The sequence below is a fragment of the Balaenoptera borealis genome (genome assembly GCF_965194805.1).
Source record: "Balaenoptera borealis genome assembly, chromosome: X".
NCBI lineage: Eukaryota > Metazoa > Chordata > Mammalia > Artiodactyla > Balaenopteridae > Balaenoptera > Balaenoptera borealis.
In genome coordinates this window covers 117,560,334-117,572,619 of record NC_138881.1, presented here as the reverse complement: position 1 = coordinate 117,572,619, position 12,286 = coordinate 117,560,334, and the positions used below count along the sequence as shown (strand labels likewise).

General features: G+C 38.8%; 2 long non-coding RNA genes across 3 annotated transcripts in view; both read right to left on the bottom strand.

The window, feature by feature from the left end:
• Window positions 1-12,286, bottom strand: part of LOC309620134 — a 687,819-nt gene that overhangs the window by 451,291 nt on the left and 224,242 nt on the right. The window lies entirely within an intron of this gene.
• The window catches only part of LOC309620116, a 424,458-nt gene that overhangs the window by 396,165 nt on the left and 16,007 nt on the right, over window positions 1-12,286 (bottom strand). For both annotated transcript variants that reach the window (XR_014239420.1, XR_014239421.1), the window contains exon 1: window positions 1-12,286. This exon is cut by the window's left edge and continues 28,572 nt beyond it; it is cut by the window's right edge and continues 16,007 nt beyond it. This is a non-coding gene — a long non-coding RNA (uncharacterized lncRNA).

Below are 12,286 nucleotides of genomic sequence, written 5' to 3'. Positions count from 1 at the left end.
TTTAAAATAAAATTAGTTACTAAGGAAGTATAAGTAATTAACTGCAAAGATTCACCATTAAAATAGACTGTTTTTCTATGTTGATATTATCAGCACTGACAGTTATCACATGGAACTCAGTCCTTTATAATATTACTTTGGACAAGAGGAATTTGCCTAGTGGCATTTCAAGCAGTCACTCCAGTCTTCCATTTCATTTGTTGCAATACTTAAACCCAAGCCACGTTTTCCTATATTCTATTAAGATGTCTAATATTTCTCTTGGGCCAAGGCAACTTTTGCAAACAACTTTAGAACATTTAGTCATATATTTCGTTTAAAATAAAAATTAAAACATTTTTCATGTAATAATCCTCCCTCAACCCCAGTTTTTGTCTTTCCTGTTCTGTAGCAGTAACCCAAGCAGTAGTTTTCAAGGTGAACAGGTTTTATTTAGGCCAAATGTGCCTCATCCTCACAAAGCAAACTCAAATTAAAGCAATATCTGACTACTTGTCATTGGATAGGTGAAAAATTACTCCTGCCTTTGCTTCCAAAGAGCTGCCTCTTCCCCTTATTTTTTTGAGTTGTACTCCCTCTCCTGTCAAGGCTGAACTTGGCTGATAAGAAGCTGTGGTAACTGTTTCAGACCAGACTTGAAGAAGAAACATGTTACTACTAACCTTCTCAGAAGAGCTTCTGGAATGGTAAGCTTCGACTGCAGCATGTCTGGCTCTTCTTGCCCTTCTGGGAAAGAGTTAAGCCACAAATGAGAAAAGAACTTCTAAATATAAGACCAATCCATTTAACTACTTAAATTCTCTCTCAGATTTCTTCCTCTAAATTATTCTCTTGTCCACAAACACCTGGGAAAACATTCACTGACATCTACTTATATAAAATATATGTTTTAATACTGAGAATAAACATATTGTTATCACTAGGCCAGATTTATTTACATGCCTGGTTGAGGAATTGTGTGGGGAGGGGGGAAATGTAGTGTCTAGTCAAAGGGCAAACGTTTTCTTAGAAATGTTTTTTGAGGTGCACAACATTCTTTTCTCAAACATATGCCTATGCTCTTTTCCCAGGAACACTGTTTTTTAATAAAGAAATAATTATTAATATTTAAGTGTAGCCAAAACATCCAGACAAGTGCCCCTGTTTCCAAAATACAAGACAGAATTTGGCAAGGCAATACAACCCTGCTTTCTGTAATATTTTAAAACTGTATACAAATTTTCTATTTCTTTTCCAAAGGCATGAAAAATGACAAAATATCAAGTCAATATGGTTAGTTCCAATGTGCTGCCTTCTTCTCTCTGTCCCACCAACTTCTACCATTCCCTGCAGAGAATATATAGGAAAAGGGCAACACAAGGTTGAACTCAAGATAACCATTTGAGAGAGGAGTCCATAAAATGAGAATCTTATAATAAATATTTGGGGCTGAAGCCAGACTTCTCAGAATATTTCCTGCTTGGAGGAATGAAGGTGGCACTCATTGGGACTAGAATCACATACAGCAGAATTCCTGTAGAATATAAAATAGGCTATCTTACCTGAAGGCCTAGAATAACAGAGCCCCTTCATTTTGGCCTCAGCAGTGTTATGACATTTAACCATGGAATTTCGCTAAAGCTAGAAGCTGCTTGTTATTTATTGTTTAGCTGTAAGAAACCATGCTTAGTGGCTTCTAGGACAGCTGTGTCAAGCAGCAGAGTCAGTGGGGTCTGAGAAAGCAACTACAGCAACTGCAGGGAATTGGGTCATACATAGATTACAAGAAGCCTCTAGAAAAAAAGACATGAATTCTAGCCCTGACTGCCATTTATCGATTGCGTCCTAAACCCCAACTTCTTCAGCTATAACACCTGGCCTACCTATATAGGCCTCGGGGTAGCTGTAAGATCAAACGAGATGATCTATATAAAGATTTTGATATTTTATAAATTTATTTATTTATTTTTGGCTGTGTTGGGTCTTCGTTGCTGCGTGCAGGCTTTCTCTAGCTGTGGCGAGCGGGGGGCAGTGCGTGGGCTTCTCACTGTGGAGGCTTCTCTTGTTGTGGAACACGGGCTCTAGGCGCCTGGGCTTCAGTAGTTGTGGCACGCAGGCTCAGCAGTTGTGGCGCATGGGCTTAGCTGCTCCGCGGCATGTGGGACCTTGCTGGACCAGGGCTCGAACCCGTGTCCCCTGCACTGGCAGGCGGATTCTTAACCACTGCGCCACCAGGGAAGTCCCAATATAAAGATATTTTTATAAAGCTCTTTGTAAACTTTGTAAACAGCTAGAAAAATATCTGTTATTATAATGATTGTATTATTAAACTTACCGTGACGGGCCAAGCCCACGGAGGTCCCAGGGAGAAACAAGATGCAATCCAGGTGATAAGGTAAGGTCTAACCTCTTCCTTTGTGCTTAGTCTAGTTTCACTTGCCTGTAGAGGGCCATGGGCAGAACTGCACGTCGGATTAGAGGTCCCAGTGCAGAACTGCTGCTCGTGACACACCAACTTGGCGAGCCTTGTGGAAAAAGGCTGCACCAACACCTCACTTCAAAATGGCGACGGCGAGCCGTGCACAGAGACGCTGCGCGCCGCACCGCAATCTGGAGCCGGGAGCAACCCACCTGCACTCCCGAGAACCCCAGGAAAACACCGCGAGAACACCGCGAGAACACCGCCCCCTCCCCACTGCCAAGAACCCTATAAAGCAGCCCCACCCACAGCCTGTCGGTTAGCGTGTGCTCTGGAGTGCAAGCTGGTGCCTCTCCGTTCTTTTGATCAAAGAATAAAACTTTCCTTTGCTGCTGAACCAAATTCAATCTCGTTGTATTGGCTGGAGCCACACCAGGCAGAAGCACCCTTGTTTGAGCCTAACTTGAAAGGGTTGGTAACATTACTGCATTAGTTCTGCTACTTAATTTTTCTCTAATTCCCAAGTAGATGTTATCAATATTTTGCAAGATCTAGATGACTTATTTCTGAAGTGTGGGTTTATTAGGCAGCAATATTCACCAGCATTTATATTATCTTATACTTTTTATTTCTATCTTTTAACTAGAAAGAGCCCTTCTGAAAATATTACTGGACTTCTGACACACAATGAATTATCTTTTAGGTTCAGGTAAACAGTCAGTGCTAAAGACATAGTTCTTCAGTAAAGACCCAATGGTTCTCCTCTCTCAGAGAGTCGGTCCAGGAATCTACGTATTTAATGGGAAACCACCACCATGCCTTTTTGATGCAGGTAGTTCCTGACTAAACTTTAGCATATTTATTTGCTGGTAAGAATTAGAGTGCTTAATAAATATACAGGTGACCAAGTCTCTTCCTGGAAAATCTGATTCAGTAGGTTTGAGTTAGGGTTTAGGAATTTGTGTTTTGAACGGGCACCCCCAAGTGACTGTTATCATGGACACAATTCTTTATACCACACCTTGAGAAACACTGGTAGGGAAACCATTGTTCATTCCAAAAGGAGGGGCATCATTTGGGACCCTTTTCAGCATTAACCTTTACCAAACAGAGTCAGTTTAGTATAATTATGTACCACTCTTACATAGGTTGTTTAAGAAGAAATAATTTTTAATGAAGCGCTTTTTGCCCAATGAAAGACACTGTATATTTAACAGTGGATGATACAAAAACTGGGATTAGATACTGTCATCAACTTTAGATAACTCTTATACCAGCATTTTACCTGATACTATCTTTCCTCCCGCAGGTAGGCTTATTCTGATTTTTATTTATCCCATTACAAAAATCTCATAAGATCTGGTCTGATTAGCAATCATTGCTTCACAAGGAAGGTCACATTTTACTTCGATTTAAATTAAAAACTTTGTGCCATTTCGAGGTTCATAGTAGGTGTTTTTTTTAGTGAATAGGGTATGAAAAAGGGTCAAGCGATAAGAATCTCTTTAAGTGCTGCAAGCTGGGTGATAAAGAAATCTATAAAAGAAGTTCAGCTGCTTCCAGCAGAGGAGGTGGCACTGTTGAAGGGTACTGTAACTCTGAGTCATAGAATGGCTAAATATATATTTTGTGCTACAGGAGAATGAAATGTCTTTCTGAATGGTATGAAAAGACTCCAATTGGCATCAAAAGACAGCATATGCTATAGGCGCATGGCTCAAACGACTGTTTAAAGCATATGAGAATAAAAGTATTATATGAAAGTCTCTAAACAGTTGTGTTTTGTGGGTGCCTTCTCAAAACCCATCATTCTCTTCTGTATTTATTGCTTTTACCCAACCCTCGTATATCTCTGCAGGATCAGTGAGCTATCCTTGACCATATGATTAACAGAGGTTGTTTCAGGTATGCTCTGCACCACAGAGGTAGCCAAATCAGATAGGAAAAGTCGCAGCCAGGAGAAAAATTGTGAAGCTTCAGTTGACACTACAGGTCGTATTCTTATCTCCAGAGATAGTACTGATTTCTAAAGAACTGGAGGTTGTAAATGGGTCAGCTGACAGATAACAGCTGATAGGCTAGCTCCTGCAGAATAGCAAATCATGGCACAGCCTAACATTTTAACCCTTGTACTTCCTTAATACATATTTTATGTTATTTTGTCCTGCTATGAAAGCAACGTGAGCATTGTAAGAAATTTGGAAAATAGAAAAATTGGGAGGAAAATAACAACACTGTAATCATTCATTTTAGACAAACTGCTAGAAACAACTGAGTTCAGTGAAGTGACATGGAAAAGATCCACCAGATTCTGAGAGCTGGAGGAAGGAACGGAGAGTGAGAGGCAGCCTGAAGGGGTAAAGAAAGTATGTGTTCTTATCTCTGTATTTCTCTTTTCAACTTCTCTGCTCACTCAACCTTTCCTGCCGCTATTCTCAGCCCCAAGCCTTCCAGTATGTCCTTTGGAATTCCCAGTCTATGTTCAGCAAGCTTCTCTAGATCCTCAGCTAGTGCTTCACCAGCATTAATGTGCATTTGAATCACCTGGATATTGTTAAAATGCAGATTCTGCTGCACTAGCTCTGGAGTGGGACCTGAGATTCTGCCCTTCTGACGAGCTCCCAGATGATAATGATGCTGGTCAGTGGGACAAATTTTGAGTAGAAAGTCCTAAACCTCTTGTCAATTGATCATTTCATCATGTAAACATCATTTGAATCTAGCTGTCCTCTGAAGACACTGCCTTCCCTTCAGTCCACTAAGTGGGAGTTATTTTGTCTCCCAAACCCCACTTACCACTTTTAAAGTGCCACTTTAAGACAGTTATTTTCATCTACTTCTTTTGTGGGAAAAAAAAATCTAGTTCCTTTGGGGTTCATGTCGTCCAGTTATGCTAGCCGCTCCCACTCTTCATGGCAATCATTCAGCAACTCCTTGTCACTCTTTCTCACTGACTGCAGGCATTGGTACATAGCACGTGCAATAGGGATATACACAATGAGGAATTTTATAAGAATAGCTGAGAGTTGCTGAAGAAATTCACAAATCTGCCTATCAGATGTATATCATTATAAATTTCTAGTCAGTATGTAAGAGATGAGTAGCTGTTCACCAAAATTTATTCTGCCCTTTGTAGTACACAGTTTAAGAGAAAAGCAGCTCTGATGTCAGAGAGCTGGCCTGGTGCTATCAGTAGGTCTGGGTGTTGTTAGGAGCTGGCCTGACAGAGCAAGGTCTTGGTAGTCTCCTGTTGAACATGAACAATTTCACAGAACATTAGCATCAAACAAGGTTACTCTGTGACCATGATGGATCAAGACAAAAACACAACCACTCAATAATCAAATGAACACTGACAAAAAGTAAACATTGTACAAACGCAAAAATGACCAAATATCCCTAACTTCGCTAATGTGACTGCTGCTTCTATACCAATTACAGTTTTAGCGTGTGTTAGTTTTCATTCCTCTTAGATATGATTTACTAAGATATCCAATCATTAAAATCACCCCCACTTCCTGATATCACCCAATCTAGAGAAAAGCCCTGCTTTCTTAAACTCTCCCCCAAATCACCTAACTCAATCCCATAGCCCAAAATAAGCCATATCTAACACCATCTTCCTGAGAAGCCCCAGGGTTCCCCAAGGTGCATGTTCTCCCCTGCTGCATGAATAATAAGTAAACCCAACTTGTTCAATTTATCTTACACCACACACAAAAAATCAACTCAAGATGGATTAAAGAGTTAAAAGTATACTATTCCTAGAAGAAAATATAGGGGAAATCTTCATGACATTGGTCTTGCCAATAATTTCTTGGATGTGACACTGAAAATACACGCAAAAAAAGCAAAAATAGAGAAATGGGATTTCATCAAACTAAAAAGATTCTGCACAGCAAAGGAAATAATCAACAGAGTGAAAAGTTGTTACCAAAAGCTTGGCCTCTCTGTGCACCAGTGCCGAATCAAATCCTGGAGACAGAGTTTTGGGTGAAGTAGAAAAGTACAGCTTTATTGCTTTGCCAGGCAAAGGGGAACATACCAGGCTTCTGCCTCAAAAAACTATGTGTCCCAACCCCAGAGGATTTGATGAAGGGTTTTATAACAGTGGTTCAAAGATGGAGTCTCTAACAAGATTAGGGTGTGTGTAGGGCTGGCACTCCCTTAATCTAGTCTCAGGTGGTTGGCCTCCTAATCTTGATGAGCTTCTCTGGTCCCTTTAATCTTGCCTCAGGTGGTTTCTTGGCTGTTCCTCCCTTGATTAGCAACTGTTCGAATCCTCCCTTTGGAACTCAGGGAAGGTCGTGGGGGCTAGAGTCTTGCTTATAAGAAATGGGGGGACGAAAAGGGCCTCCATGCCCAGGAGCCCCAGAGGGCCTCACTCGGTTTCAGAGTCAACCTACAGAACAGAAAAAATATATTTTCAAAACATATATCTGATAAGAGGTTAATATACAAAATATAAAAGGAACTCATAAAACTCAATAGCAAAACAAAAAACTTTTTTAATGATTCAAAAATGGGCAAAACACTTGAATAGACATTTTTCCAAAGAAGACATACAGATGGCCCACAGACACATGAAAAAATGCTCAACATCACTAATCATCGGAGAAATGCAAATCAAAAGTACAATGAGATATCACCTCACACTTGTCAGAATGGCTATTATCAAAAAGACAAGAAATAACAAGTGTTGGCAAGGATGTGGAGAAAAGGGAACCCTTGTGCACTATTGGTGAGAATGTAAATTGGTGCATACACTATGGAAAACCATCTGGAGGTTCTTTAAAAAATTAAAAATGGAACTATCATGTGATCCAGCAATCCCACCTTCTGTGCATATATCCTAAGGAAATGAAATCAGTATCTTGAAGAGATATCTGCACTCCCATGTTTATTTCAGCATTATTCACTATTGCCAAGATAAGGAAACAACTAAAGTGTCTGTTTGTGATAACAGGGTTGAGCCAGGAGGACATTATGCTAAGTGAAATAAACCAGACACGGAAAGACAAATACTATATGATAGCATTTATATGTGGAATCTGAAAAAGTCGACCTCATAAGATAGTGGTTGCAGCAGCTAGAGGTGGGGGAAATGGGAAAATATTGGTCAAAGGTACAAACTCAGTTATAACATGAATAAATTCTGGGGGTCTAATGTATACATGATGACTATAGTTAATAATACTGTGTTGTATAATCTAAATTTGCAAAGAGAGTAAATCTTGCGTTCTCACTGCACACACACACAAAAAATTGGTAACTATATGAGGTGATGGATGTGTTAATTACCTTGATTGTGGTAATCATTTTATAATGTATATGTATATCAAGTCATCACACTGTATACTTTAAATATATAAAATTTTTACTTGTCATTTATGCCTCAATAAGGCAGGAAAAATACAAATAATAAAACTTACAGAAGGAAACACAGGAAACTATTTTTGTGACCTCTGAGTAGAGAAGGACTTGTTGAAACACACACACACACAAACCATAAAATAGAACATTGAAAAATTCAACCTACCTTAGTGTTGATAACTTCTGGTCATCAAAACATCCATGATAAGGAAAGTGAAAAAGTAAGAAATAGGGCTTCCCTGGTGGTGCAGTGGTTGGGAGTCTGCCTGCCAATGCAGGGGACATGGGTTCGAGCCCTGGTCTGGGAAGATCCCACATGCCGTGGAGCAACTAAGCCTGTGAGCCACAACTACTGAGCCTGCGCGTCTGGAGCCTGTGCTCCGCAACAAGAGAGGCCGCGATAGTGAGAGGCCCGCGCACCGCGATGAAGAGTGGCCCCCACTTGCCGCAACTAGAGAAAGCCCTCGCACAGAAACGAAGACCCAACACAGCCAAAAATAAAAATAAATAAAGAAATAAATTTATTTTTTAAAAAAAGTAAGAAATAAACTGAAAAATATCCTTATTAGTATCCAAACATATAAAGAAGTGCAAAATCAATGACACAAATAAAAATAAACAATTTTTTTTAAATGAGTAAAAACCAAACAGATGTTCCACAAAAGTGAGAGTGAACATGGTCAATAATCCTGAAAACAACTGAACTTCATTGGTGATCATGGAAATGCAAACTAAGTTCAAAATGAGATAGCATTTCATCCATACAGTACGAGCAAAAATTTAAAATACCAATTGCAGGTGAAGATGTGAAACAAGAAGAATGAATATAATACTGGTGGAAGTGTTAAATGGAAAACAATATGACATAATTTTACAAAGCTAAACATGCTCACAGACTATGGCCAAGCAGTTCTACTCCTAAATATACACCCTAGAAACTCTCGAACATTTTAACCAAGAGACATGTATAAGAATGTTCATAACAACAAGAAACTTGTAAACATCTTGAAGGTCCATCAACAGTAAAATGAACCAATTGTGAAATAGTCACAAAACAAAATATTATACCGTGGTGAAAATGCATGACTGCAGCCAAATTATCAACATGAATGCATCCTACAAATATAATGTTGAATTTTTAAAAAACAAGTTGTACATATAGTGTGATGTCATTTTTATAAAGCTCGAGAACAAACAAAACTCTATACTATTTAGAGATTATACATATATGGTAAAACTACTTGTAAAAAGGAAAGAGCAAAGAAATGATAAAAACAAAATTTAGAATAGTAATGTGGAGAATACAACAGGGGAAGGGGATTGGGGAAGAATTCACAGTTAACATCAAAAATAAAGGTATTGGTCATCCTCTGTATCCAAAATTGGATAGTAGGTTCAGAGGTATTCATTATTCCTTTTATTATTATTATTCCAAACTAACATATAAGTTACATATATTTTTAGATACAATACCTAAATGAAATTAAGATTAAAAAGTTCATGCGCAGAATGTGTATATATATACACATATAAATTTGGACCAACTATGTCACTCCTCTACTTGGAAGCTTTAATGGCTTCCATTTTGGTCTACATAGCCCTGAATTGTCTAGCTATCTAGCCTCCTCCTACATTTCCAGCTTCATCTCGTTACCCCTCCCTATTTACTACACACTAGCCCTCCTGACTTTCTTTTGTGTCTTGAAAGAATCAAGCTCTTTTCTGCCTCAGAGACATGTGCTTACTGTTCCCACTGCATGGAAGACTTTTCCCCACCATCCACTCACATCATGCTTAGGTTTCAATTTTAAGTTCTTTTTTCAGACTGCCCTGGTGGCACAGTGGATAACAATCCGCCTGCCAATGCAGGGAACACGGGTTCGAGCCCTGGTCCAGGAAGTTCCCACATGCCACGGAGCAACTAAGCCCGTGTGCCACAGCTACTGAGCCTGCACTCTGGAGCCTGCGAGCCACAACTACTGAGCCCGCGTGACAAAACTACTGAAGCCCGTGCACCTAGAGCCCATGCTCTGCAACAAGAGAAGCCTCCACAGTGAGAAGCCCATGCACTGAAACAAAGAGTAGCCCCCGCTCGCCACAGCTAGAGAAAGCCCGCACAGCAACGAAGATTCAACGCAGCCAAAAATAAATAAATAAATAAAAATAATAATAAACTTCTTTTTTCTTAAAGAGGTCTTATTTGACCATTCCTTTCTATCCCCATTTGGGGATTTATGTTAAGTCCTTTGCTATTCTCTCTTGTTATGTTGAACTTATGTATTTATGTGATAATTTCTTTAATGTTTTTCTCCTCCACCAGACTTAAGCTCTATGAGGAGGGCAGCCATGATAATTTTTGTTCACCTTTCAGTTCACCAGCACGTAAGACAAATTCTGTCTAGAGTAGGCACACCCCAAAAATTTGTTGTATAAATGAATGGAAGAATTAATGAATATGAATAAATGGCATGAAAACATACTTGCAAAATAGGAGAAAGAATCATAAAGCCATTATATGTGTGTATGTGTGCATATATATATATGTAGCGTCACTAAAATGACTATTAAAAGATGAACTTAAGGTATAAGGAAAATGATTACAGAAGATCCGAGATGTGAGAAGATACAGTGGGCAATTGTTAAACATGAGATCAATCTAAATGAACATTATATAAAATAATAACAATGATTAAATTCATAGTACAAAATAAAGGATGGAACAGAAATACAAAATATTGGTAAACAGTGGCATAAAAGTTTATGTATACAAAATAAAAAGGGGAGAATATGGGCCTGATTGTCTCAATATGGCAAAGTCATTAACCTTTCTGAGCTCTAGTTTACTTATCTGTAAGCACTCAGTAAATGTTTCTTGAAAAAAAAATTAACCTGTGAAATAGGGGAACTGTCCTTTCCAGGTCTAATGCTCTATGCCTTCTTAAATAAGAATAAATTGTTGGAAATTCTTGTCTCTTGGACAATCTGCTTCAAGATTTTCAAATCATTTTTACAGTAAAAATTATTTTCCAATATTACTTTCTCAAAGTATATAAAAGCATGGAAAAGACCCTGTAACAGGAAAATCAACTGTAGAAAAATATGGGCATAAAAACTTGAAAAAGGTAGTAGGTAATAGAGCATCACATCTTTCGACGTTAAAATCTGTCCAAATTTTAAAAGCATTTTTTCCATCTTTAAGGAATCACCAAATTCTTCCCTTAACGAAGAGTGGTAGTCCCTGGATGTTACACCTATTGCACTGCCACTTGCAGTCATTTCTCTCCAACTTTATTTCCTGTGACCAGACACTAAGCAGCATAATACCAGGATGGAAGCCTCAGAAATGCTTAGTGAGCTCACGTAACCTATCCTGAGTCAAGGGTACCTCCCAAGCCATGGCCATCTTTCATAATTACCATCCCTTCTGACCAATCTGCCAGGAGCGCCACTGTTGACTCCCAAGGCAGCCCTGGCCTCAGCGGAAATACACAACTTTTTGTTTTGCATATTTTACTTACTGTTCTCTGTGGTTAAAGACTATTATACTATTACAGTGTCTGACAAATATAACCCAGCAGGTATCATGACACCACTTGGAGATGAACATTTTTGAAGGATTTATGTCATAAGAAAACACACTAACAAATACAGCTGAACAGATGGAACCTGATCACAGATTCAGAAAGGCTGAACACAGCAAGTAGTGAAGATTGATACCTACCTACAAAGCAGCAATCTGGGCTCAGAGAACAGCAGGCTGCCACAGATACATGGCGTATTTACTGAAGCATTAAAAGAGTTTCACAGTCCTCCTAATTATTATACCTACCTCTGGTTACATAGAGCTAGTCTATAGTGAGTCTTCCACTGATTTATTTAACTCTTAAATACCATAAACTCCTAAGCAATACCTATGTTCATGCAGAAGCAATAAATTTTCTGCTATGCTATTAAACATTGTTTGCACTTTTGAAATGTCAGTGATATTTGCAGTCTAAACACTGTGTTTCATGCCATTTCAAAGGTGCAGTTGTTAGAGCCAAAAATATTCATGTTTTAAAAGCCTCTCTCATAAATGGCTCAGGGTCAAAAGATATGAAAAATCTCTGTTTCATCTTAAGTCTGTTCAAATGCATTATATAAAAGAATGTCAGGAAGAAAGTAAATCCTGGAAGATTCACCTGCTTTGCAAAATGAAAGGAAGCCTTAGATTCATCTCAATTTCCATTTACAGTTTGTAAAAGTGTTTCTCAACTAACAAGTTTTAACACAGCAGTAAAATCACTCCATTTAATCTATTTATCTAAGCACTGAAAATAACACTGTGTTTTTGATTGACAGCAATAGGAAAATGTCCTCTTCCCTGGAAACTGAAGATGTCACATTTTGTGTATGCTAAGACAGACCCTCACATCCTGAATTTCATGTCTTTCACCTGCATCTCACGACCTTTAAAGAACTCGGTGAAAATTAAAGCTGGTCAGCAAGTCCAAGAATCCAGTGTGGTGACCAGAA